This window comes from Nycticebus coucang, chromosome 2 (assembly GCF_027406575.1).
Source record: "Nycticebus coucang isolate mNycCou1 chromosome 2, mNycCou1.pri, whole genome shotgun sequence".
Classification (NCBI taxonomy): domain Eukaryota; kingdom Metazoa; phylum Chordata; class Mammalia; order Primates; family Lorisidae; genus Nycticebus; species Nycticebus coucang.
Genome location: NC_069781.1, coordinates 72,623,802 through 72,647,943, shown reverse-complemented (window position 1 = coordinate 72,647,943; position 24,142 = coordinate 72,623,802). Strand labels below are relative to the sequence as shown.

Below are 24,142 nucleotides of genomic sequence, written 5' to 3'. Positions count from 1 at the left end.
TTAAATTAAAAAGTTCCTATGCAGCCAAGGAAATAATCAATAGAGCAAATAGACAACCTAAAGAATGGGAGAAAATATTTGCATGCTATACACCTGATGAAGGGCTAATAACCAGAAGCTAGAAAGAACTCAAGCAAATCAGCAAGAAAAAAATCAAATAACCCTGTCAAAAAGTAGGCAAAAGACACGAACAGAAGTTTTTCAAAAGAATATAGACAAGCAGCCAACAAACATATGATAAAATGCTCAATATCACTGATCAACAAGGAAATGCAAACAAAATCTCAGTGAGATATCATCTTACCCCTATTGAATGCTTCCACACTGTTGGTAGGATTGCAAAGTAGTACACCTTCTATGGAAACAGTATGGAGATAACTTAAAGAACTAAAAATAGACCTACCATTTGATACAGCAATCCTACTATTGGGTATTTACTTGAAGGAAAAGAAGTCATTTTATTTAAAAGACTGTAATCCTGATATAAGGAAATTCTTATAGCTAAACACTGAACAATTTCTTTCTTCTAATCAAGATCCACACCCTTAGCAGCAGGAAGTAGCTAGAGTAGAAATCATTCCATTTCCTTCAAGATTGAGGAAGGAACAACAAAAGAAAGGATTTGTAACTGCAATGGATCCTACCCAGGCTTCAAGTTAAGTAACCTAAGGATACTTGGATGAATCAAACTTGCCCAATTAGTGGCCTCAGAGCTATCTGGAACAAAAAAAATCAACCTGGAACCTATGCATATGGAACGTATTTACATGGAACTTAGGAATGTGGACCAAATTAAGAGGTAATTTAATAATTGCGTTATTCACTTAAAAGCCAAGGACCTAGTACTATCTTTCAGATCTAGTCCAATCAGATCATGTCCAATTTTCAGTTTTTCCAATATTTGCAAAACCAGTTTCATCATACTTCTAACTTCAGAGACGATAGTGTGCCAGTGCCCACTCTTCAAAGCTCTTGATTCTGGGCCTGCAGGGCCCCTTATCTCAGCTCAGAGCTGTTAGCACAAGCTGAAACACACCCTAGCTTTTTTTTTTTTTTTTAACTCTCCCTCAGAGTCACTTTCTATCTATAAATACCCTGCCCCCACATCCCAGCTTGAGGAAATAGATTTGAGCACTGCTTCCTGCCTCCTTGCTAGCCAACATTGCAATAAAGTTTTTTTGCCTTCGAAAGCCAGTACCATAGTATTGGCTTTATATGTGTTAGGCAACAAGCCTAGTGCTCATTGACAATATCACGGAGATGGCAACTTTAGGAAGCAGCTACCACCCCTGGGTCTGGGGTAGCAAAGGGAAGAGCTTGGAATTAACGAAAGTTAAAAATTTAGAGAATGGGCCCTACAGAGGTGAAACTCAGACCTCTAAAGCTGAGATTTGTTTCAACTTGTGCTGATGCTTCTGAGACAGGATAAGGGGCCCTCAGCCTGGAACGAAGACCTTAGAGGAGTGGGTACTGGCTCACTATTGTCTCTGAGGTAGGAGGCATGATGAAACTGGTTTTGCAAATGTTGGAATAACTGCAAATTGGATTCAACTGCTGTGATGGAAAATCATTACTGTTGCTGGATGAAGAAACATTGCTGGAAGGGTCTTACAGAAACCACAAGCTAACTAGAAGCCAACAGGGAATGAAATGAAAGGAATACTTCCTTTCCCCCTTCTTGTTAACTCCCTCTATAGTACCACATAGTGCTACAGCCTAATGGGAGGAGTTGGCAAAGATAAAATGGTGTTTTGAGTCCCAGGGCCAGTGTTGCAGAAGGGAGTAGAAAAGAGTAGCTAAGACATAATAACTCACTATTAAACTTTTTTTGAAAATAGACTTCTATATCCAAGGATAGGATATGTTGAAATATTGAATTATTCTCTGCTACTTTTTCTTTCCAACTCCTCATTCAAGATTAAGAGAATTTTCCCAAATGTAATGGGATTTAGAGGATGATGTAAGATCAGATGTGACCCAATATTTCTTTCCTACCCTGCCATGCTACCAGTAGTTCCAAGACATTTTTATTTCACAGAGTGGTAAATTTTCCATAGTTGTGGCAACCAATTTCGAATTGATTGCTTTTCATTTTGTCAAGCGATGGCATTAAGAACCCTATGCTATAAGTACATTTCATTAAAAAAGAGAATATTTTAACAACCAAAACAGAGGAAATACCGTAGCTCTTAATTGAATGGTTTTTCTTTTCTGAAAAAGCAACTGTTAAAATACAAATTCTGAGGGTAGGAAATAAAAATCGTGGTATTTCTATATTTGCATGGACTTTACAATAGTTATATTAATAGAAAAATAATTAATATTTTCTGAGATTTTACTATGAACTGGGATTGTGATGAATTATATATATTATATAACTTTCCCCATAAGTCTCCCAGATGAGTCCCATTATCATATCCACTACACATTAAGGAAAATGAAAATTGGTGATATGTGTCTAAGGTTACACAGTTAAGCAGAATAGTTATTCCTAGAAGCCAGATCTGACAACAAAGTTTGGCTGGGCTGCCTGAATAGCCACATCTCTTTCTCTGGAATCCTTTTCACATATTGTTTACATGGGTTCCTGCTAAAGGTATGGGTCATGGGCCCAGGTACCACTGATTTTATCATTTGGCCCTGCCTTCCTGGCCAAAACTTGTTCTAACTTTGAAGATGAAACTTGTCAACTATAGCCTGGATACATATTGTTCCCTGCCCCTGTATTTGTTAAAAGAAATGAACCTTTTCAGCTTGAAATATTATGTTTCTTATTTTATTTGTATTCTTTGCAAATAATCCGTGTTTGAGGTGAAGTTTCCTCCCAAATAGGCATCCCTGGTGAACTTGACCTGAGCTTCTGCTGTGTAACCCAACATCAACTCACTGCTGGTGAGGCTGGAGAAGGGGAGATGGAAATGGGGCTCACAGCTTTCCGCTTTGTCTGCCTCACTGGCTCAGTGGATGTTTGCCTAAAGAGCTTTTCTGTTGTGGCTCAAGCCCTTCCTGCTCCTTCTCAGTGTTGTGAGCAGTGGTTTTGTACCAACTGTTTAAAGAAATGTTGCAATATTTGTCCCTCTTTAATGAATGCTGACACTTTTGATGGAAAGACACATAACATACAGCATAGACAGGAAGAGGATTTATAACTTCAGGTATGTGATAGTGAATATGAGCTCTTATGCAGAAAATAATCAGAAAGTCTCAAAAATCAACACATGGCACTTTTTACCCAATAATGTAAGATATATTTTACTTTATCTCTTTTTTTTTTTATTGTTGGGGATTCATTGAGGGTACAATAAGCCAGGTTACACTGATTGCAATTGTTAGGTAAGGTCCCTCTTGCAATCATGTCTTGCCCCCATAAAGTGTGACACACACCAAGGCCCCACCCTCCTCCCTCCGTCCCTCTTTCTGCTTCCCCCCCATAACCTTAATTGTCATTAATTGTCCTCATATCAAGATTGAGTACATAGGATTCATGCTTCTCCATTCTTGTGATGCTTTACTAAGAATAATGTCTTCTACTTCCATCCAGGTTAATACGAAGGACGTAAAGTCTCCATTTTTTTCAATGGCTGAATAGTATTCCATGGTATACATATACCACAGCTTGTTAATCCATTCCTGGGTTGGTGGGCATTTAGGCTGTTTTGGCGATTGTAAATTGAGCTGCAATAAACAGTCCAGTACAAGTGTCCTTATGATAAAAGGATTTCTTTCCTTCTGGGAAGATGCCCAGTAATGGGATTGCAGGATCAAATGGGAGGTCTAGCTTGAGTGCTTTGAGGTTTCTCCATACTTCCTTCCAGAAAGGTTGTACTAGTTTGCAGTCCCACCAGCAGTGTAAAAGTGTTCCCTTCTTTCCACATCCATGCCAGCATCTGCAGTTTTGAGATTTTGTGATGTGGGCCATTCTCACTGGGGTTAGATGATATCTCAGGGTTGTTTTGATTTGCATTTCTCTAATATCTAGAGATGATGAACATTTTTTCATGTGTTTGTTAGCCATTCGTCTGTCATCTTTAGAGAAAGTTCTATTCATGTCTCTTGCCCATTGATAGATGGGATTGTTGGCTTTTTTCATGTGGATTAATTTGAGTTCTCTATAGATCCTAGTTATCAAGCTTTTGTCTGATTGAAAATATGCAAATATCCTTTCCCATTGTGTAGGTTGTCTCTTTGCTTTGGTTATTGTCTCCTTAGCTGTACAGAAGCTTTTCAGTTTAATGAAGTCCCATTTGTTTATTTTTGTTGTTGTTGCAATTGCCATGACAGTCTTCTTCATGAAGTCTTTTCCCAGGCCAATATCTTCCAGTGTTTTTCCTATGCTTTCTTGGAGGATTTTTATTGTTTCATGCCTTAAATTTAAGTCCTTTATCCATCTTGAATCAATTTTTGTGAGTGGGGAAAGGTGTGGGTCCAGTTTCAGTCTTTTACATGTAAACATCCAGTTCTCCCAATACCATTTATTGAATAGGGAGTCTTTCCCTCAAGGTATGTTCTTGTTTGGTTTATCGAAGATTAGGTGGTTGTAAGATGTTAGTTTCATTTCTTGGTTTTCCATTCGATTCCAAGTGTCTATGTCTCTGTTTTTGTGCCAGTACCATGCTGTCTTGACCACTATGGCTTTGTAGTACAGACTAAAATCTGGTATGCTGATGCTCCCAGCTTTATTTTTCTTACTAAGAACTGCCTTAGCTATATGGGGTTTTAGAGGTATGGATGGCATTTGCCATAGGTATCACAACTAGCTATTTTGTTCTAATCTGCACTGCCTCTTGATGAAATAAAATCTTCTGTTTAGTTTTTATTATTCAACACATATTTAGCTAGTGCCTTTTCTGTGTTAGGTTTTGGGAAATTCCTCAGTGAACAAAACAGTCTAGTCCCAGATGTGATGGGACTTTCAGTCCTGTGTAGAATGAGACATTAATCAGATAATCACAACAATAAATAAAAACTTACAAAATTTTGTTTAGAAGTAAAGGAGTGATAGAGAATGCCAAGAGAAGGCATAATAAAGAGAAACGTGGTTAGGAAGAATTCATGTAGGATGGATTGGTAATACCAAAAAAAAAGGGAAGAATTTAAATAAACACCAAGCACAAAAAAATTTCCCTTTTTGAAATCAACTGTTGCTCATCAATGACCAAGAAATCTTTGATATATCCTACAGTGTATCAAGAAAAGCTTACATCTTTTGTCATCTGTGACCCAATCAGATCACAGCCAAAAGGGGCTAGATTGCTAACAGCTGCTAATTCCTTTGGACCTCAGAGCTTGTGGCTAGATTTAATACTTAGGAATATAAATTATCAAAAATAAATGGTTTATTCTGATTTATTTTAGCAGAAACATTTTCCTTCTCTCTTCACCAGGCAAATCTACTTGAATTATTTCTTTATGGTTAGAATAGGAAAACTTCCTCTTTTCTCTGTCCTTTTGATGCAGGGGAAGAACCCTTGAACTCATGAGGGGGGTTCTTGGCTTTGCACGAGCAAGAATTCAAGTGGGAGCCAACCAACCACAGGAAAGTTTATAGAGACAGACAGCAGCAGATCCTACTCTACTGAGTAGCAGGCCTCTCCCAAGTAGAAGGCGATCACTTATGGGGCTATGGTAATGTTTTTTTCCCTTCTTTCATGGTAACATTTTTAAATGTTCAAAACCATTTTGGGAAACAGCTGTATGTGACCAGCATTGTCTTCTGGTCAGGCCATAAAGGTTAATCACTGTCACTGCATGGTAAATGCCAACAGTTTCTAAGGCATCTGGTTTAGTAATTCATCCATCTTCAGGTAGTTGCAGGCTGGTGACTTACTGGCAACTTCCTTGTTCAGGGTACTTAGGGTCACATGTCTGTCAAAATGGCTACGTTTAGACTCTCTTAAGGTCCCTTTTCTGCCCTATCCCTGTATTACTTTAGCTGGGTCTAGACTCAGCTGAAGCTAAAAGACAAGATGACACAGGCCTATTAGACTTCAAATCTCATCTCCATCCAAATAAAATAAAGCACTGTGGCCTTTTTGCTTTTGTGAAGTGGCTTTGCTGAATCTTCTTCCAAACCTGGAGCTCTGCATGTTGGCCTTGCAACCTAGTTTCTTTGTAGCCTCCATGCAGATATAAAGCTACTAAGTAACATTCTTTTTCCCCCCTATTTACAAAAAGAATACAAGTTTACTGCAGAAAATTCAGAGATGTGAGAAGACATTATTCATTGGTTAAAGGTTCTATTGTTTTTCTCCTTTTTTTCAAAATTGATAGATGAGTTATAGGCTCCTAAGTTTATTTTTGCTCCTAGAGGCTATTTTATAAAATAACTGCCACCCACCCCCAACACACACAAACTTTCCAGGTCTTTCAGGCTCTTTTTGAACAAAGCAGACTGACTGAAACCCCAGTTATGGTGGGTTGTTTTGTGGGGGAGAGGGAGGAGACAGTGGCTGGCTTTTAATCTTGTTTAATCTATTTTGCACTACTTGGTGTCCATCATTGTGAAAGAGACTTGTGGATTCTATCAGTATTGGTATAATTGTCTTAGACCTCCAGAGCCACTACTTTGCATATTGTAGTAGTCTTGAGTTGTGTGGTGCACAATCTATACAGCTGTACTCTTTCTTGCTCACTGTTCCTGCTTTGTACTAGGTCTATTCAACTTCTGTATCCTTTTTGGTCTCTTATTTCCTGTTCAATATTCTATAGCCCTGGAACTCCATGAGTGAATCTGGCTTCCCAAGTTGGGGGCTACTTTTTTTTCTCACATAATTTGTTCTGATTAGTGCAGCTAGATTTAGCAACTAAATATATGAAATACCTAGTTACATTTTGGGGCCATATTTATACTAAAAATTATTCAGGGCATGTCTGAAATTGAAAGGTAACTGGGCATACTGTATTTTATCTGTCAACCTTTGTCCTGACCCTCTTCTTTTTTTAGGCTTTGATGTGTTTGATGATCCCTCCGCCTACTCAGGTCTCTCCAGACTGAGGAATGTTCATGTCTTCTAGGAACAATCAGTTTTCTCACAAAAAGTATAACAAACAGAGAGGCAGAGCATGATGGCAGATGTGTAGCCCATCTCTCCCAAGTCATCAGGTGAGAGGGAGGGGGCTCTGGATCTTTTCCCTGCATGGATTATTGGTGTGGATAGACAGCTGGAGATGCGCAACGAATTGGAGGATTGCTGTATATGAGGTGTAATTCAAAACCACGGACTCTGCTGTAGAGATTTCCCATGCCCGGAGGTGCTGGCCGGCAGCCAGACCCTCCCTCACAGAGAACAACAGTTTGCAGTTCCTAGCAAACCCTAGTTGATGAAAATTTACTCCTGAGTGGAGTTTGGTGACCAGAAAGGGGTGCCACTCGGAGCCACAGGGGGCTAGGCAGGTGGATGGAAAATTGAGGGGAAGGGATCCCACCAGGGAAACAGACATTTTGGATTGTCTGAAATGGTGGGCACCTTTTCCCAGAACAACAGGAGTGATTAAATAGACCAGACCATTCCTGGTGAGGAGTGTTGGTGTGGATTGACAATTCAGAAGTGCGACAAACTGGCAGGTGGCTGAACTCAAAAGTGAGACTCTGAGCCATGGAAACTGAGGAAAAGGTCTCTGAGCCCTGCAGCAGGGGGAGCCTGCCGCAGCCAGCCCCTTCCCCACAGCCAATTGCAGTTGCCAGTTTGCGGGAGAACGTGGGAGCAGAGGGGAAAGATTTGTGAAATGTGGACTCTTGCACCGAGTTGGGAGGTCAGATAGGAGTGCCATCTGGAACAGAGCAGCCAAGGTTGAACAACAATTAGGAAATAAACTTTTATAAAAACTCCAAAAATGGCGATCGGCCAGGTAGGGTGGTGGTAACAATGCAGATATAAGCCTGGGAACCACTCACAGTGCCACCTGGTGTCCAGAAAGTATATTGCATTATAAATATATTCCTACTAAAGTTGACCCCTACATCATACATATAGATGTATATTTCTATATATACACAAGAATAATATTTTTGTGGTTGGTGCCTTTTTGTCTCTTTTTTTTTATCCTTTTCTTGGAGGAGGTATTGTTAATTATTTTATTTTTTTCTATTTTTAATTTTTTTCTTTCTTCTTTTCTAACTTTTTTATGAACACTACTATTTTTTTCTTTCTATCTTCCTCTTCTTCCCTTATGGTTTATGAGAGTGCTTACATCAGATTTTTAGAGTTTTTTTTTCTCTTTTTTTTCCAATTATTTTACGATTATCATTATTTTTATTGTGGTTGGGTTTTTTTGTCTGTATGTCTATGTGTTTCTGATTGTTCATGCATCTGTGGGCTTGTGTATCTGGTAGCCTTTTTGTCTGTTTATTTGTTCATTTGGTCTCAATGTGTTTGGTGTTTTGCTAAATCCTTGGGTTGGCTATTTTCCCTAACTCCAATTTTCACATTCAACAAGAACAAGGGGAAATGGGGGATGATGGCTGATTGGAGCCAGCTCTCAACAGAAGCTCCAGTCCAGAGGGAGAGATAAGGGCCAGTAAGAGCCCAATAAAGTCGAAGGAGGGGAGCCGAGCTGAGAGACGAGATAGATAATTGCTCGTCTTCCCTTCTGAGGCAAGCTTTGACTCCAAAGAAACTATTTTCAGGTACAGATCTCATCCCAAAAAGGTTGTGTGGCCATCCCCTCCCCAAGAGAGTTGCTTGCTTACTGTGTGATCTCTACTGGTGAGCGATAAACTGAGGCTCTCCTTCCTCACCCCATGGGAGGGAATTGCTGGAAGTTGGGACTCCTTCTCAAGAGAGCCCCTGCTGTGAGTTGAGGAATTCCCTTGTCTGGCAGGAAATTTGAACAAATATTTTCCTTACCACCTTGATCCTTCAGTCTACCCCCTCCCTCCAACCCCCTTCCTTCCAGCCTGGCAGTCTAGAAGTCCAACTCCTCCAAAATCCAGAATGTCTGCATTTCTTGGCTAGGACTGGGCATTACATAGACAGTGGCAGTACAGCTGTGCTGTACCTGTGAATCTGGTAACTGTACAGAAAGACATAGAGGGAAAAGTGACTGACCTGGCCCTAAAAAGGAGTATCTCAGCAGCAGACAGAGGCTTGGGTTCCTGCACTGTGAGTAGAGGCTCAGAAACTGCTGAGGTGCACAAACCCAAGAGGAGACATCTCCCATCCAACTTCAGCATTAGTGGAGTGATCCTGCTGGGGTCATCTCCCCAACTCTGTGGCCCACCAGAGGGAACCAGACCTTGCCCTATAGGGATTCCACAGCTGCAGAACAGCGGCAACAAAGGTGCAGTGCCTGAGGGAGAAATTCTTTTGCTATCTGGATATCCTAAGGTTTGGACTGAGCTCAGGTGGAACTTTCTTCAGCTGCCATTGAGCACCTGAGGCAGGCAGACCTTAGCTTCCCCTGCTGGATGGTGGCAGACTGTGGTAACCACAAGGATGAGGCAATGACCTCACTTTGACTCTGGCAGGCACATAGCTCTGGCACATTTGCTTATTGGACAGAACAGGGCCACAGAGACTGGGTTAACAGAAACTGCCAGTGGCACTACCAGAGACTGGGGTGACCAAAGTCCGGTGGTGAAGGACGACCAAGGTGGGGTAAGAGGCATCAACTCCTTGGCTCTAAACCTCCTACTGGATGGGCCTCTCTGACCCCTTGGAGCACCAGAGGCACTCAAATCACACTTGAGCTGCCAATAGACCCCTAACATCTAGTTGCTGCAGTCCTCTTGAACTCTCCAGCTAGAGAGTGGGGGCTGTCTGGGAAAATTGGTTTGGAACTCTTGAACTGTACAAATTACCCAAGGACCCTCCAAGGTGGGAACACAGGTTTCACTGTAGTGGGAATGTTTGATTGTCCTCTTCCAGATATTACCAGTGGGGGAAGGGATGTCCTAGTTGCTTGTATTTCACCAAAGCTTAGACTGCATCCTAGAGTTACTGATTCACTAGAATTGGACAGAGATCAGCTGAATACAAGACAGAGCCACCTACCCCTACTACACCAAGCAGGCCTCTAGAGTCACAGACTGTAGTACTGTACAGGTCCTTTGCAAAATTGTAGAGAAAAAGCTGCAGTCACCAGTCCCAGTTCCTAGGTGAAGGGCTGGTCAACCATAACTGTAGAAGTTTGCAGCCCAATTTCACCTTACGTGCTCATCTAGCTAAACACTGAAAAACAATCATGGGGCAGAATCACAGGAAAAACTCTGGCAACATGAATAAACAGAACAGTTCAACTCCCCCAAGGAATGACAAACCAGCCAATCCAGAGGATCCCATTCACAAACAGATAGCTGAGATGTCTGAAATTGAATTTACAATTTGGATTACAAACAAGATAAACAGAATGGAAGTAAAGATGGAGATAGAAATTGTAGGATTAATTCAGAAGATGTCTCAAGAATTCAATGAATTCAAAGACAAAATCACCAAAGATTTAGACACATTGAGAAAAGAAGTTGCAGCTTTACATGATATGAGAAATACAGTAGAATCCCTCAGTAACATAATGGAACAGGCCAAAGAAAGGATTTCTGACATTGAAGACAAAGGTTTTGAATGATCCCAAGCGTTTAAAGAGGAAAAGAAATGGAGAGCAAAAATAGATCATTCTCTCAGAGGCCTCTGGGATAATTTGAAGAAAACTAATATTTGCCTTATAGGGATCTCTGAAGGTGATGAAGTAGCTTCACAAGGCACAGAGGCCCTTCTTCATGAGATTATGAAAGAGAACTTTCCAGACATGCCAAGAGATCCTGAAATCCAGATAGCAGATAGTTTCAGAACTCCAGCATGACTCAACCTGAATAAGACAACCCCATGCACATCGTGATTAACTTTACTAAAGTTAATATGAAGGAGAAAATCCTGAAAGCAGCCAGACATAAAAAAAAAAAAAACCCATAACCTACAAGGGGAAGAATGTTAGAATGACTGTTGATCTCTCTGCTGAAACCTTTCAAGCCAGAAGAGGATAGTCATCAACTTTTAATCTCCTAAAACAAAATAACGTTCAACCCAGGATCCTATACCCAGCTAAACTGAGTTTCATTTATGATGAAAAAATTAAATACTTTAATGACATTAACATGTTGAAGAAATTTGCCATAGCTAAACCAGCTCTCCAGAATATCCTCAGACCTATTCTCCATAATGGCCAGCACACCTCTCCACCACAAAAGTAACTCACTCTGAAACTTTTGATCAAATTTCAAATTCCACAGTGGCAAAAGGATTAAAAATGTCCACTGGTCTTTTGAAAAACTTGATACCCAAAATTATACCAGGCCTATCAATATTCTCAATTAATGTGAATGGATTAAATTGTCCTCTAAAGAGGCACAGGCTGGCTGACTGGATACAAAAACTCAGGCCAGATATCTGCTGCATACAAGAATCTCATCTTACCTTAAAAGATAATTATAGACTCAGGGTGAAGGGATGGTCATCTATACTTCAGGCAAATGAAAAAAAGAAAAAAGCAGGTGTTGCAATTTTATTTGCAGATACAATAGGCCTTAAACCAACAAAAGTAAGGGAAGATAAGAAGGGTCACTACATATTTGTTAAGGGCAAGACTCAATATGATGAGATTTCAATTATTAATATTTATGCATCCAACCAAAATGCACCTCAATTTGTAAGAGAAACTCTAAGGGACACAAGCAACTTGATTTCCTCCAGGTCCATAGTAGTCGGAGATTTTAACACCCCTTTAGTGGTGTTGGATAGATCCTCCAAGAAGAAGCTAAGCAAAGAAATTGTAGACTTAAACTTAACCATCCACCAATTGGATTTAACAGACATTTACAGAACATTTAATTCTAACAGAACTGAATACACATTCTTCTCATCAGCTCATGGAACATACTCCAAAATCAATCACATCTTAGGTCACAAATCTAACCTCAGCAAATTTAAAAGAATAGAAATTACTCCTTGCATCTTCTCAGACTATCATGGAATAAAAGTGGAACTCAGCAACAAGAACCTGCATACTCATACAAAAACATGGAAACTGAATAACCTCATGCTGAACGATGGCTGGGTCAAAGACGAGATTATGAAGGAAATAAACAAATTTTTGGAACAAAACAACAATGAAGACATGAATTATTAGAACCTGTGGGATACTGCAAAGGCAGTCCTAAGAGGAAAATTTATAGCACTGCAAGCCTTCCTCAAGAGAACAGAAAGAGAGGAAGTTAACAACTTAATGGGACATCTCAAGCAATTGGAAAAAGAAGAACATTCCAATCCCAAATGCAGCAGAAGAAAAGAAATAACCAAAATTAGAGGAGAATTAAATGAAATTAAAAACAAAAGAACTCCCCATGATCATATCAATGTACACAGCTATGATTTAACAAAAAAAAAAAAAGAACTATACAACAGATCAATAAATCAAAAAGTTGGTTTTTTGAAAAGGTCAATAAAATAGATAAACCTTTAGCTAACCTAACCAAGAGAAAAAGAGTAAAATCTCTAATTTCATCAAGCAGAAATGGTAAAGACAAAATAACAACAGACTCCTCAGAAATTCAAAAACTTCTTAATGAATATTACAAGAAACTTTATTCTCAGAAATACGAAAATCTGAAGAAAATTGACAAATACTTGGAAGCACACCACTCCCCAAGACTTAGCCAGAATCAAGTAGAAATGTTGAACCAGCCTATATCAAGTTCTGAAATAGCATCAACTATACAAAATCTCCCTAAATAGAAGAGCCCAGGACCAGATGGCTTCACATCATAATTCCACTGAACTCTTAAAGAGGAACTAGTACCTATATTACTCAAATTTTTCCAAAATATAGAAAAAGAAAGAATACTACCCAACACATTCCTGAAGCAAACATCACCTTGATCCCCAAACCAGGAAAAGACCCAACAAGAAAAAAAAAATTATAGACCAATATCACTAATGAATATTGATGTAAAAATATTCAACATGATCCTAGCAAACAGAATCTAGCAACACATCAAACAAATTATACTCCACAACCAAGTAGGTTTTATCCCAGGGTCTCAAGGCTGATTTAATATACATAAATCTATAAATATAATTCAGCACATAAATAAATTAAAAAACAAAGACCATATGATTCTCTCAATTGATGCATAAAAAGCTTTTGATAATATCCAGCATCCCTTCATAGTCATAACACTTAAGAAAATGGGTATAGAAGGGACATTTCTTAAACTAATAGAGACCATCTACAACAAACCTACAGCCAATATTGTATTGAATGGAGTTAAATCGAAACCATTTCCATTCAAATCAGGAATGAGGCAAGGTTGCCCATTGTCTCCATTGCTCTTTAACATTGTAATGGAAGTTTTAGCCATCACAATGAGGGGAGAAAAGGCAATCAAGGGTATCCATATAGGGTCAGAAGAGATCAAACTTTTGCTCTTTACAGATGATATGATTGTATATCTGGAAAACACCAGGGATTCTACTACAAAACTCTTAGAAGTGATCAAGGAATACAGCAAAGTCTCTGGATAGAAAATCAACACCCATAAATCTGTAGCCTTTATATATACCAACAATAGCCAAGCTGAAAAAACAATCAAGGACTCTATTCCATTTATAGTACCACCAAAGAAGATGAAATATTTAGAAGTTTATCTGACAAAGAATGTGAAAGATCTCTATAAAGAGAACTATGAAACTCTAAGAAAAGAAATAGATGAAGATGTTAACAAATGGAAAAGCATACCGTGCTCATGGCTGGGAAAAACCAACATTGTCAAAATGTCTATACTACCCAAAGCAATATACAATTTTAATGCAATCCCTATTAAAGCTACACTGTCATGCTTTAAAGATTTTGAAAAAATAATACTTCATTTTATATGGAATCAGAAAAAACCTCGAATAGCCAAGACATTACTCAGAAATAAAAACAAAGCAGGAGGAATTATGCTATCAGACCTCAGAGTATACTATAAATCAATAGTGATCAAAACAGCATGGTACTGGCACAAAAACAGAGAGGTAGATATATGGAACAGAATAGAGACCCAAGAGATGAACCCAGCTACTTATCGTTATTTGATATTTGACAAGCCAATTAAAAACATTCAATGGGGAAAAGATTCCCTATTTAACAAATGGTGCTGGGTGAATTGGCTGGCGACCTGTAGAAGACTGAAACTAGACTCACACCTTTCACCTTTAACTAAGATAGACTCTCACTGGATTAAAGATTTAAACTTAAGACACAAAACTATAAAAATACTAGAAGAAAGAGCAGGGAAAACTCTTGAAGGAATCGGCCAGGGCAAATATTTTTTGAGGAGGACCCCCCGGGCAATTGAGGCAGCATCAAAAATACACTACTGATCAAACTAAAAAGCTTCTGCACAGCCAAGAACACAGTAAGTAGAGCAAGCAGGCAGCCCTCAGAATGGGAGAAGATATTTGCAGGTTATGTCTCCAACAAAGGTTTAATAACCAGAATCCACAGTGAACTCAAACGTTTTAACAAGAAAAGAACAAGTGATCCCATCTCAGGCTGGGCAAGGAACTTGAAGAGAAACTTCTCTGAAGAAGGCAGGCACACAGCCTACAGACACATGAAAAAATGCTCATGATCCTTAACCATCAGAGAAATGCAAATCAAAACTACTTTTAGATATCATCTAACTCCAGTAAGATTAGCCCACATCATAAAATCCCAAAACCAGAGATGTTGGCGCAGATGTAGAGAAAAGGGAACACTTCTACACTGCTGGTTGGAATGCAGACTAACACGGTCCTTTTGGAAAGATGTTTGGAGAATACTTGGAGATCTAAAAATAGATCTTCCACTCGATCCTATAATTCCTCTACTAGGTATATATCCAGAAGACCAAAAATCACATTATAACAAAGATATTTATACCAGAATGTTTATTGCAGCCCAATTCATAATTGCTAAGTCATGGAAAAAACCCAAGTGCCCATCAATTCATGAATGGATTAATAAATTGTGGTATTTGTACACCATGGAATATTATGCAGCCTTAAAGAAAGATGGAGACTATACCTCTTTCATGTTTACATGGATGGAGCTGGAAAATATACTTCTTAGCAAGGTATCCCAAGAATGGAAGAAAAAGTACCCAGTGTACTCAGCCATAATATGAAACTAACTTATAGCTTTCATACAAAGGCTAAAACCCAATCTCAGTACAAGAATATGGAGAAGGGGGCAAGGGAGGAGAAGGGAGGTGGAGGAAGGGTGGAGGGAGGGTGATTGTTGGGTCCACATCCACACCTAGGGTGCATCTTGGAAGGGTGCAGGTGAAGTTTACTAAGTGTAGAGTATAAGGGTTTGAACACAATAATTAAGAAAATGCCATGAAGGCTATATTAACCAGTTTGGTGAAAATATTTCAGACTGTATATGGAACCAGCACATTGTACATCATGATTGCATTATTGTACACAGCTGTGATTTAATAAAAAAAAAGAAAAGAAAAAAGTATAGCACGCTACGTTCTGGTTGAGAAGAGTGGATGAATAAGATCTAGATAATATAAGCTAATTTTGCCTCACAATTGTCTATCCACTGGCAGTTTCCTATGTTTTTATGTTATATCTGTTACACTCCAAGTTCCTAGAAGGCAGAGACCTGGTTTTATTCCTTTGTGTTGCTCAAAGTGCTACGTGGAATATAGTGCTAGCCACAGAGTAAGTGTTAAACAAATGCTTTCTAGAGAAGTGGATTCTATGTAAAGTGTGACCACGAAGGTCAGATTGAATTTTCTGCCTGAGTGGCTTGTGAATTTCAATATTTTGTACTTGCAAGATAGTGTGCACTTGGATGTTTTGATGTATATGTGTATACTTTACATTTCTTTCTTAGATCCAAGATTACCCTTATATTGGTCTCCCACTAAAGTATCCTAAAAGGAGCTGCAAGGTCATCTTTGAAACTCTGTGGCTCTATAGACAATGCTTTTCACATTCCCCCATACTATACACATTAATTGAAAGGAAATAATAAAGATAGCAGCGGAATCCAGGCTTTGAATCTTCCTATTTGCTCTATTACATGGGAGAGAATAAACTACTGTCCTGCTTAAACCACTGTTATTGTGAGTTTTCTATCACTTGCAGCTAATCCAAACCCTAACCAATACACCCCTGATTTGCTCTGCCATTTAGCTGGGAAGTATTTCATTTGGAGTTAGAAGATGGCTCATTACTCCTCTTAGGATTAGAATTAACTGCAAGTAAGCAAAATAATTCTAAAATAACAGTAGCTTAAACAAAGTGGAAATTGATTTCTTTTTATTAAATTTCAGATTTTTATGAGGGTACATATGATTAGGTTGCACTGTTTGCATTTGTAAGATAAATTCCAGTTGTAGTGATATCTTCATCCAGGAAGTGTGTCATCTACCATGCACTATACCTGTTGGGTGGGGACTTACCAAACCCTCCCCAGGAAATTGATTTCTTATGTAAAAGAATTCTAGGGTTTGGCAGTCCAGTGTTGGAATAATGATTCCATGTAGTTGTCAGGATTCCTCCCAGTTCACTACTCTGCCATCTGTAGAGAGAGGCCTTTGTCTGCATGGTCCAAGATAGATGCTAAGGCTCCAGTTCTCACACATGTATTCAAATCTTCATATTGGAGAAAGAGATAAAAATGTTGTACATCTTATCCCTTTAAATGGAGACTTTATGGATATCTCATACTCATTTATCCATTTAGTCAACAAATATTCGTTGAGCACCACTTTGTGCTAGGTGTTGTTTTGGGCATATAAAAATATAACTTAACTCTAATTGATGAGAATTTAGGTACATGGTTTCATTTAGCTGCTAGGGAAGCTAATATGTCCAGCTAAAATTAGCAATTTTATTACTAAAGATGAAAAGATAAAAACATATAGGTAACAAGCAGTCTATGTAACATTTGATATTAAAAAATAGAAACATATATTTACATTTAACATCTTATCCTAACTTCTTAACAAGACCTTCAAAGCCCTGCATAAAGCTTCTACTGTAATCTATTTTTATCCTTGTTTTTGTGTTCCCATGGTATTGGCCTTTTTTTTTTTTTTTTTAATTCCTACAGTGAGTCACATTCCTTCCTGCTTTAGGTCCTTGGTATAGGTGGATCCTTCTACATGAACTGTTCTTTCATTCTTCACATAGCTGAGTAATATAAAGTTTACTACATAGTTTATTTAAGTAGAATTATATATACAAAGTAATTCTGTTATTGATTTCCAGTCCCTCTCCATTAATAATATGAGTTGTGAGAGATATGAGTTTAGAGACTATAAGGGCTGCCTGCTAGCCTTTAGCACAAATGAAAGATAAAAAAATGCCCATGCAAAGATACATCATAATGATATTTCACATTTCACGTAAATAGATGATGCTAAAAGCTTTCAGGGGCAGAGGGGAGCTACACACAATGGAGCAGAAATCAGAAAGCATCTAACTTCCCAACTGTAGATGTAGAATGCATTGAGAAATGCCTTAAAAATTTCGTGTAAAATTATTTTCATCACAGCCATACTAACAATCAACTGGAATGGTAGAATCAAGGCACTTTTAGATGCATACAATATCAATAAATTTACCTCCAAATATTTTTTTTCAAGAAGCCAGGAAGTGCTGGCTTCATTTGTTGTGCTTCAACAAATGAGAGACTAAACAAAATGTAGAAGGCACAGTGTGCAACTTTGTTGACAGCCCCCAACCTCCTGAATAATTTTTCAAAAATGTTGTATACATTAAACTTTACTCTTTGTGCTGTAAGGTTCTGTGGGTCTTGAAAATTGTAGTGTCATACATCAACCATTAAAGTATTGTGCAGAGTAGTTCCACAACCCACAATAATTTCCTGGGCTTTCCCTCTTCAATCCTCCTCCACCCTTAAATCATGGCAACTGCTCAACTGTTTCCTTTCACTATAGCTTTGCCTTTTTCAGAATGTCATATAAATGGAGTCATATTGTATATTCCCTTTTTATAGGGACTCCTTTTACTTATCAGTATGCATTTGGATTCACTAGTGTCTTTGCATGGCTTTATAGCTCATTCCTTCTTATTTCTGAAGAGTATTCTATTGTACAGGTGCACAATAGTTGATTACTCATTTCCCTGTTGAGAACATCTTGGTTACTCCAGTTTTTTTTATTATAAATAAAACTTCTCTAAACACTTATATGCAGGTTTTCTTGTGAACGTAAGCTTTCAAATCAGTTTAATAAATACTTAGGAGCACAATTGTTGAATTATATTGAAAGACTGTATCTAGCTTTGTTAGAAACTACCAAAATGTCTTCCAAAGTGACAGTATCATTTTGCATTTCCACCAGCAATAAATAAGTACCTGTTGCTTCACACCCTCACCCCTATTTGGTGTTGTCAGTATCTTAGTTTTTAACTATGCTGTGTAGTGGCATCTCATTGTTGTTTTACTTTGCATCTCTCTAAAGACAAATAATGTTGAGTGTATGTTCATGATTATTTGGCATCTATATACATGCATATATCTTATTGACAAGGCTTATTGTTTATTGTTTATTTATTATTGAATTTTAACTGTTCTTCATACATTTTAGTTACAAGTTCTTTATTAGATATGTAGTTTGCAGATATTTTCTCCCAGTCTATGGTCTGTCTTTTCATTCTCTTAACAGTGCCTTCTGCAGAGTAGAAGTTTTTAATTTTAATAAAGTCCAGATATTCAAATTTTTATTTCATGGTTCTATAGTTTAGATGTTGTCCCCTCCAAAATTCATGTTGAAATTTAATCCCCAATATTGGAGGTGAGGACTAATGAGAAGGTTTGAGTCATGGGTATGGTGGATTCCTCATGAATAGATTAATGCCCTATTTGGCATTAATGCACAACAATTGATTACCCATTGCTAAGAGTAATAACCAGAGCTGGTTGTTACTATGTAAAAAGAGTCTAGCTCCTCCTTCTCTCTCTTTCTTTCTTTCTCTGTTGACATCTGACCTTTGCACATGTCAGTTCCCCTTTGCCTTCCACCATGAGTGAAAGCAGAATGAAGCCCTCCCCAGAAGCAGATACTAATGCTGTCCTTCTTGTACAGCCTGCAGAACCATGAGCCAAACAAACCTCTTTTCTTTATAAATTACCCAGCTTCAGGCATTCCTTTACAGCAACAAAAATATAGACTGTTTTCTTCCAGAAGTTTTATAGTTTTGTACTCAAGTCTTAGATCTGTTTTGAGTTATTATTTATATAAGGCATAAAGTCCTTTTCTGTGTTCAATTTTCTGCATGTGAACATTCAGTTGGTCCAGCACTATTTGTTGAAAAGTCTATCCTTTCTTTGTTGAATGCCTTTGTATTTTTGTCAAAAATCATTTAACTATATTTAGTATGACTCTATTTCTGGACTGTCAAATTAGTCCCATTGATCTATGTGTCTATTCTTTCATCAAAACAATGCTGTTTTGATTACTATAGATTTAGAGTACATCTGGATTTACTATGTTTTTATTAGGTAATGTGAGTTCTAAAATTTGTTTTTCTTCATCAGTATTTTACTGGCTAATCTAAGACTTTTGCATTTCTATATAAATTTAAGAATCAGTTTGTCAATATCTGTAAAACTGCTTGTTGAGATTTTGATGGGATTATGTTGACTCTATAGATTAAGTTGGGAGGTATTGACATCTTAATAATATTGAGTATCCCTGTGTAGGAAAATAAAACATTTATCCACTTATTTATATTTTCTTTAATTTTTTTCTTCTGTGTTTTGTAATTTTCCACATACGGACCTGTATATATTTTGTTATTTTATAGTAAAGTACTTGGTTTTTTGATGTTGTTGTAAATAGTACTGTTTTTCTAAATTTAAAACTTTAATTGTTCATTCCTGATATATAGAAAAGCAATTGACTTTTGTATATTGACAATGATCCTTGCAACCTCTCTATACTTGCTTGTTAGTACCAGAAGGTTTTTTTTTGTTTGTTTTGTTTTGTTTTTTGTAGATTCTATGTAAGTTTTCTACATAGATAACCCTGGGAGTTTTAGTTTTTCTTTTCCAAGATGTATACTTTTCCTTTTCTTTTCTGATTGTACTAGCTAAGACTTCCAGTATGATCATAAATATGATTAGGAATAAAGGACATCCTTGCCTTGTTCCTGATCCTAAGGTGTTATCATCCATCTCTTGCTTTAAAGTGTAATGTTAGCTGCAGGGTTTTGGTAGCTATTATTTTCAAGTCAAGAATGTTCTAAATTCCTGGTTTACTAGAAGATTTTTTGGGGGGTCACAAATTGATGTTGAATTTTGTCAAGTGCTCTTGTTTTATTTTTGCATCAATTAATATGATTATTTTTTTCCTTTAGTCTGTCAATATGGTGGCTTATGTTAATTGATTTTTGAATATTGAAAAAGCCTTGCATACCTGGAAGAAATTGCACTTGGTTTTGGCATATCATTCATTCTATGTCATTGATGAGCTAGTATCTTGTTGAAGATTTTCTTATAATGTCTATATCTGATTTTGGTATTAAGGCAATACTACTATTGTAGATTAAATTAATAAATGTTCCCTTTCATTCTTTTTTCTACAAGGAATTGTAAAGAATTGTTTGGTAAAATTCACCAGGGAACCATTTGGGGATGGTGCTTTCCTTTTCAAAAATTACATGATTAATGTATTGAAATCAGTACTGATGATCCGTCTTTCTTTTCTGATATTGGTAATGTGTGTCTTCTCATTTTTAATTGGTTAGACTGACTAGAGCTTTATCAATTTCATTGAGGTTTTTTCAAAGAACTAACTTTCCATTTAATTGATTTCTCCATTGTTTTTCTTTTTAAATTTTATTTCTGCTCTAAATTGTATTGTTTCTGTTCTTCTTTTTGCTTTAGTTCTAAATTGCTCTGCTTCCTGCTTGCCCCAGTCTTGTTGTCTCTTTTTCAGACATCACGACCTTCACCACTCGTTCCACTGCCTTCTCCAGCAATTACCAGTCCCTGAGCTCAGTCCAGATGCCCAGCTACAGTGTCCGGCCTGCCGGCAGCGCAGCCAGCGTCTGTGCAGGCACCAGGGGCTCGGGCTCCTGGATCTTCATGCTCTGCTCCACCAGCTTCCAGGGCGGCTAGGGGTCTGGTGGGAATGGGGGGCGTCCAGACTGAGAAGGAGACCATGCAAGAACTGAATGACCACCTGGCCTCCTGCCTGTATAGAATGAGGAACCTGGAGCCAGAAAACTGGAGGCTAGAGAGCAAAGTCTTAGAAAATTTAGTGAAGATGGGGTCCCAGGTCAGAGACTGGGGCCATTACTTCAAGAGCATTGAAGACCTGAGGGCTCAGATCTTTGCAAATTCTGTTGACAATGCCCACATCATTCTGCAGATTGGCAATGTCCGTCTTGCTGGGGATGACTTTAGAGTCGAGTATGAGACAGAGCTGGCCATGCTGCCAGTCTGTGGAGAGCGACATCCATGGGCTCCGCAATGTTACTGATGACACCAATGTCACTGGGCTGCAGCTGCAGACAGAGATCCAGGCTCTCAAGAAGGAGCTTCTCTTCATGAAGAAGAACCATGAGGAGGAAGTAAAAGGCCTACAAACCCAGATTGCCACCTCTGCGTTGACTGTGGAGGTAGACGCCCCCAAATCCCAGGTGCTGAGCAAGATCATGGCAGACATGTGGGCCCAGTATGATAAGCTGGCTCTGAACAGCCAAGAAGAGCTAGACAAGTACTGGTCCCAGCAGAGTGAGGCGTGCACCACAGTGGTCACCTCACAGTCCGCTGAGGTCACAGCTGCTAGGACAATGCTCACAGAGCTGACGCGTACAGTCCCATCCTTGGAGATCAAACTGGACTCCATGAAAAATCAGAAGCCCGGTTTGGAGAACAGCCAGAGGGAGGTGGAGGCCCGCTTCACCAAGCAGATGGAGCAACTCAATGGGGTCCTGCTCCATCTGCTTGGAGCATTTGGAGTCAGAGCTGGCACAGACTCGGGCAGAGGGGTAGCACCTGGCCCAGGAATATGAGGCACTGCTGAGCATCAAGGTCAAGCTAAAGGCTGAGATCGTGACCTACAGCGCCTGCTGGAAGACTGGGAGGACTTCAACCTTGATGATGCCCTGGACAGCAGCAACTCCACGCAAACCATCCAAAAGACCACCCCCCGCAGGATAGGGGAGGGCAAAGTGGTGTCTGAGACCAGCTGCACCAAAGCTCTGAGATACTGAGGCAGTAAGAGCAGCCCTTATACCAATAAAGAGTTCAGAGGTCACTGGAAAAGAAAAATTGCTCTTCTTCCTTTAGTTTCCTAAAATGGAACTAAATAATTTCATATCCATCTTCTTTTTTAAGGTTTTTTTTTTTGTTATTAGAAGTACATAATAGTTGTATATATTTATGGGTTACATATGATGTTTTGATACAGGCATGCAACATATAATTAGTAAATCAGTGTTATTGCAGTATCCATCACATCAAGCACTTACATTTCTTTGTGTTAAGAATATTCCAATTCTTGGAGGCGGAGCAAGATGGCAGCCGAGTAACAGCTTTCTTGCATCTGGGCACTGTGAGTCTGGGGAGATAGAACTCCAGGCATCGCTGGCTGGTGGGATCTGCCTATCATCACCCCTGCACGGATACGGGGAGTCAGCGAGAGACTTCTGGACCCAAAGATGAGGACTAAAACAGTGGAAAACCGGCAAGTGGTCGCATGTGTTCAATCAGTCTAAACCCGCCCGCAACTTCCACAGGCACGAGAACTTAAAGAGCAAGAGGAAGTGAAAGGAAACTTAGGGCAAGGAAACAGATAAAAGAAACCACTCATGAGGAAGAATCAGCAGAAAACTCCAGGCAACATGAAGAACCAGTCCAGAACAACCCCGCCAAGGGACCATGAGGTAGCTACTGCAGAGGATTCAACCTATGAAGAAATGTAAGGAATGACAGAAAGGGAATTTAGAATACACATGTTGAAAACAATGAAAGAAATGATGGAAACAATGAAGGAAACTGCTAATACAGTGGAAAATAACCAAAAGGAAATCCAAAAACAGAATCAAATAAGAGATGAATGATATGAAGAATATAAAAAGGATATAGCAGAGCTGAAGGAACTGAAACAGTCAATTAGGGAACTTAAAGATGCAATGGAAAGTATCAGCAACAGGTTAGACCATGCAGAAGAAAGAATTTCAGAGATAGAAGACAAAGTTTTTGAGATAACTCAGATAGTAAAAGAGGCAGAAAAGAAGAGAGAGAAAGCAGAACGTTCACTGTCAGAATTATGGGACTTTATGAAGCGTTCCAACATACGAGTTATAGGAATTCCAGAAGGGGAAGAAGAATGCCCCAGAGGAATGGAAGCCATACTAGAGAATATTATAAAAGAAAATTTCCCAAATATCACCAAAGATTCTGACACACTGCTTTCAGAGGGATATCGGACCCCCGGTCACCTCAACTCTAACCGAGCTTCTCCAAGACACATTGTGATGAACCTGTCCGAAGTCAAGACAAAAGAAAGATTCTACAAGCTGCCAGGAGTAAGCGCCAGTTGACCTACAGGGGCAAATCCATCAGAGTGACCGCAGACTTCTCTAATGAAACTTTCCAAGCAAGAAGACAATGGTCATCTACCTTTAATCTACTTAAACAGAAGAATTAGCAGCCCAGAATTTGGTACCCTGCTAACCTAAGCTTAAAAATTGACGGAGAAATCAAATCATTTATGGATATACAAACATTGAGGAAATTCGCCACAACAAGACCAGCTCTACAGGAAATACTTCAACCTGTTCTGCACACTGACCACTACAATGGATCAGCAGCAAAGTAAGAACTCAGAAATTAAAGGACAGAACCTAACCTCCACACTGATGCAAAAGAGAAAACTAAGCAATGGACTCTCACCAAATAAGATGAATAGAATACTACCACACTTATCAATTATCTCAATAAATGTTAATGGCTTGAATTCCCCACTGAAGAGACATAGATTGGCTGACTGGATTAAAAAACACAAACCATCTATTTGCTGTCTGCAAGAAACACACCTGGCTTCAAAAGACAAATTAAAGCTCCGAGTCAAGCGTTGGAAGGCAATTTTTCAGGCAAATGGAATTCAGAAGAAAAGAGGAGTTGCAATCTT

At 38.7% G+C, this 24,142-nt stretch overlaps 1 pseudogene; it reads left to right on the top strand.

The window, feature by feature from the left end:
* Positions 1–1,260: 1,260 nt before the first annotated feature.
* On the top strand, positions 1,261–22,220 carry LOC128596983 (keratin, type I cytoskeletal 18-like; annotated as a pseudogene).
* Positions 22,221–24,142: the final 1,922 nt, after the last annotated feature.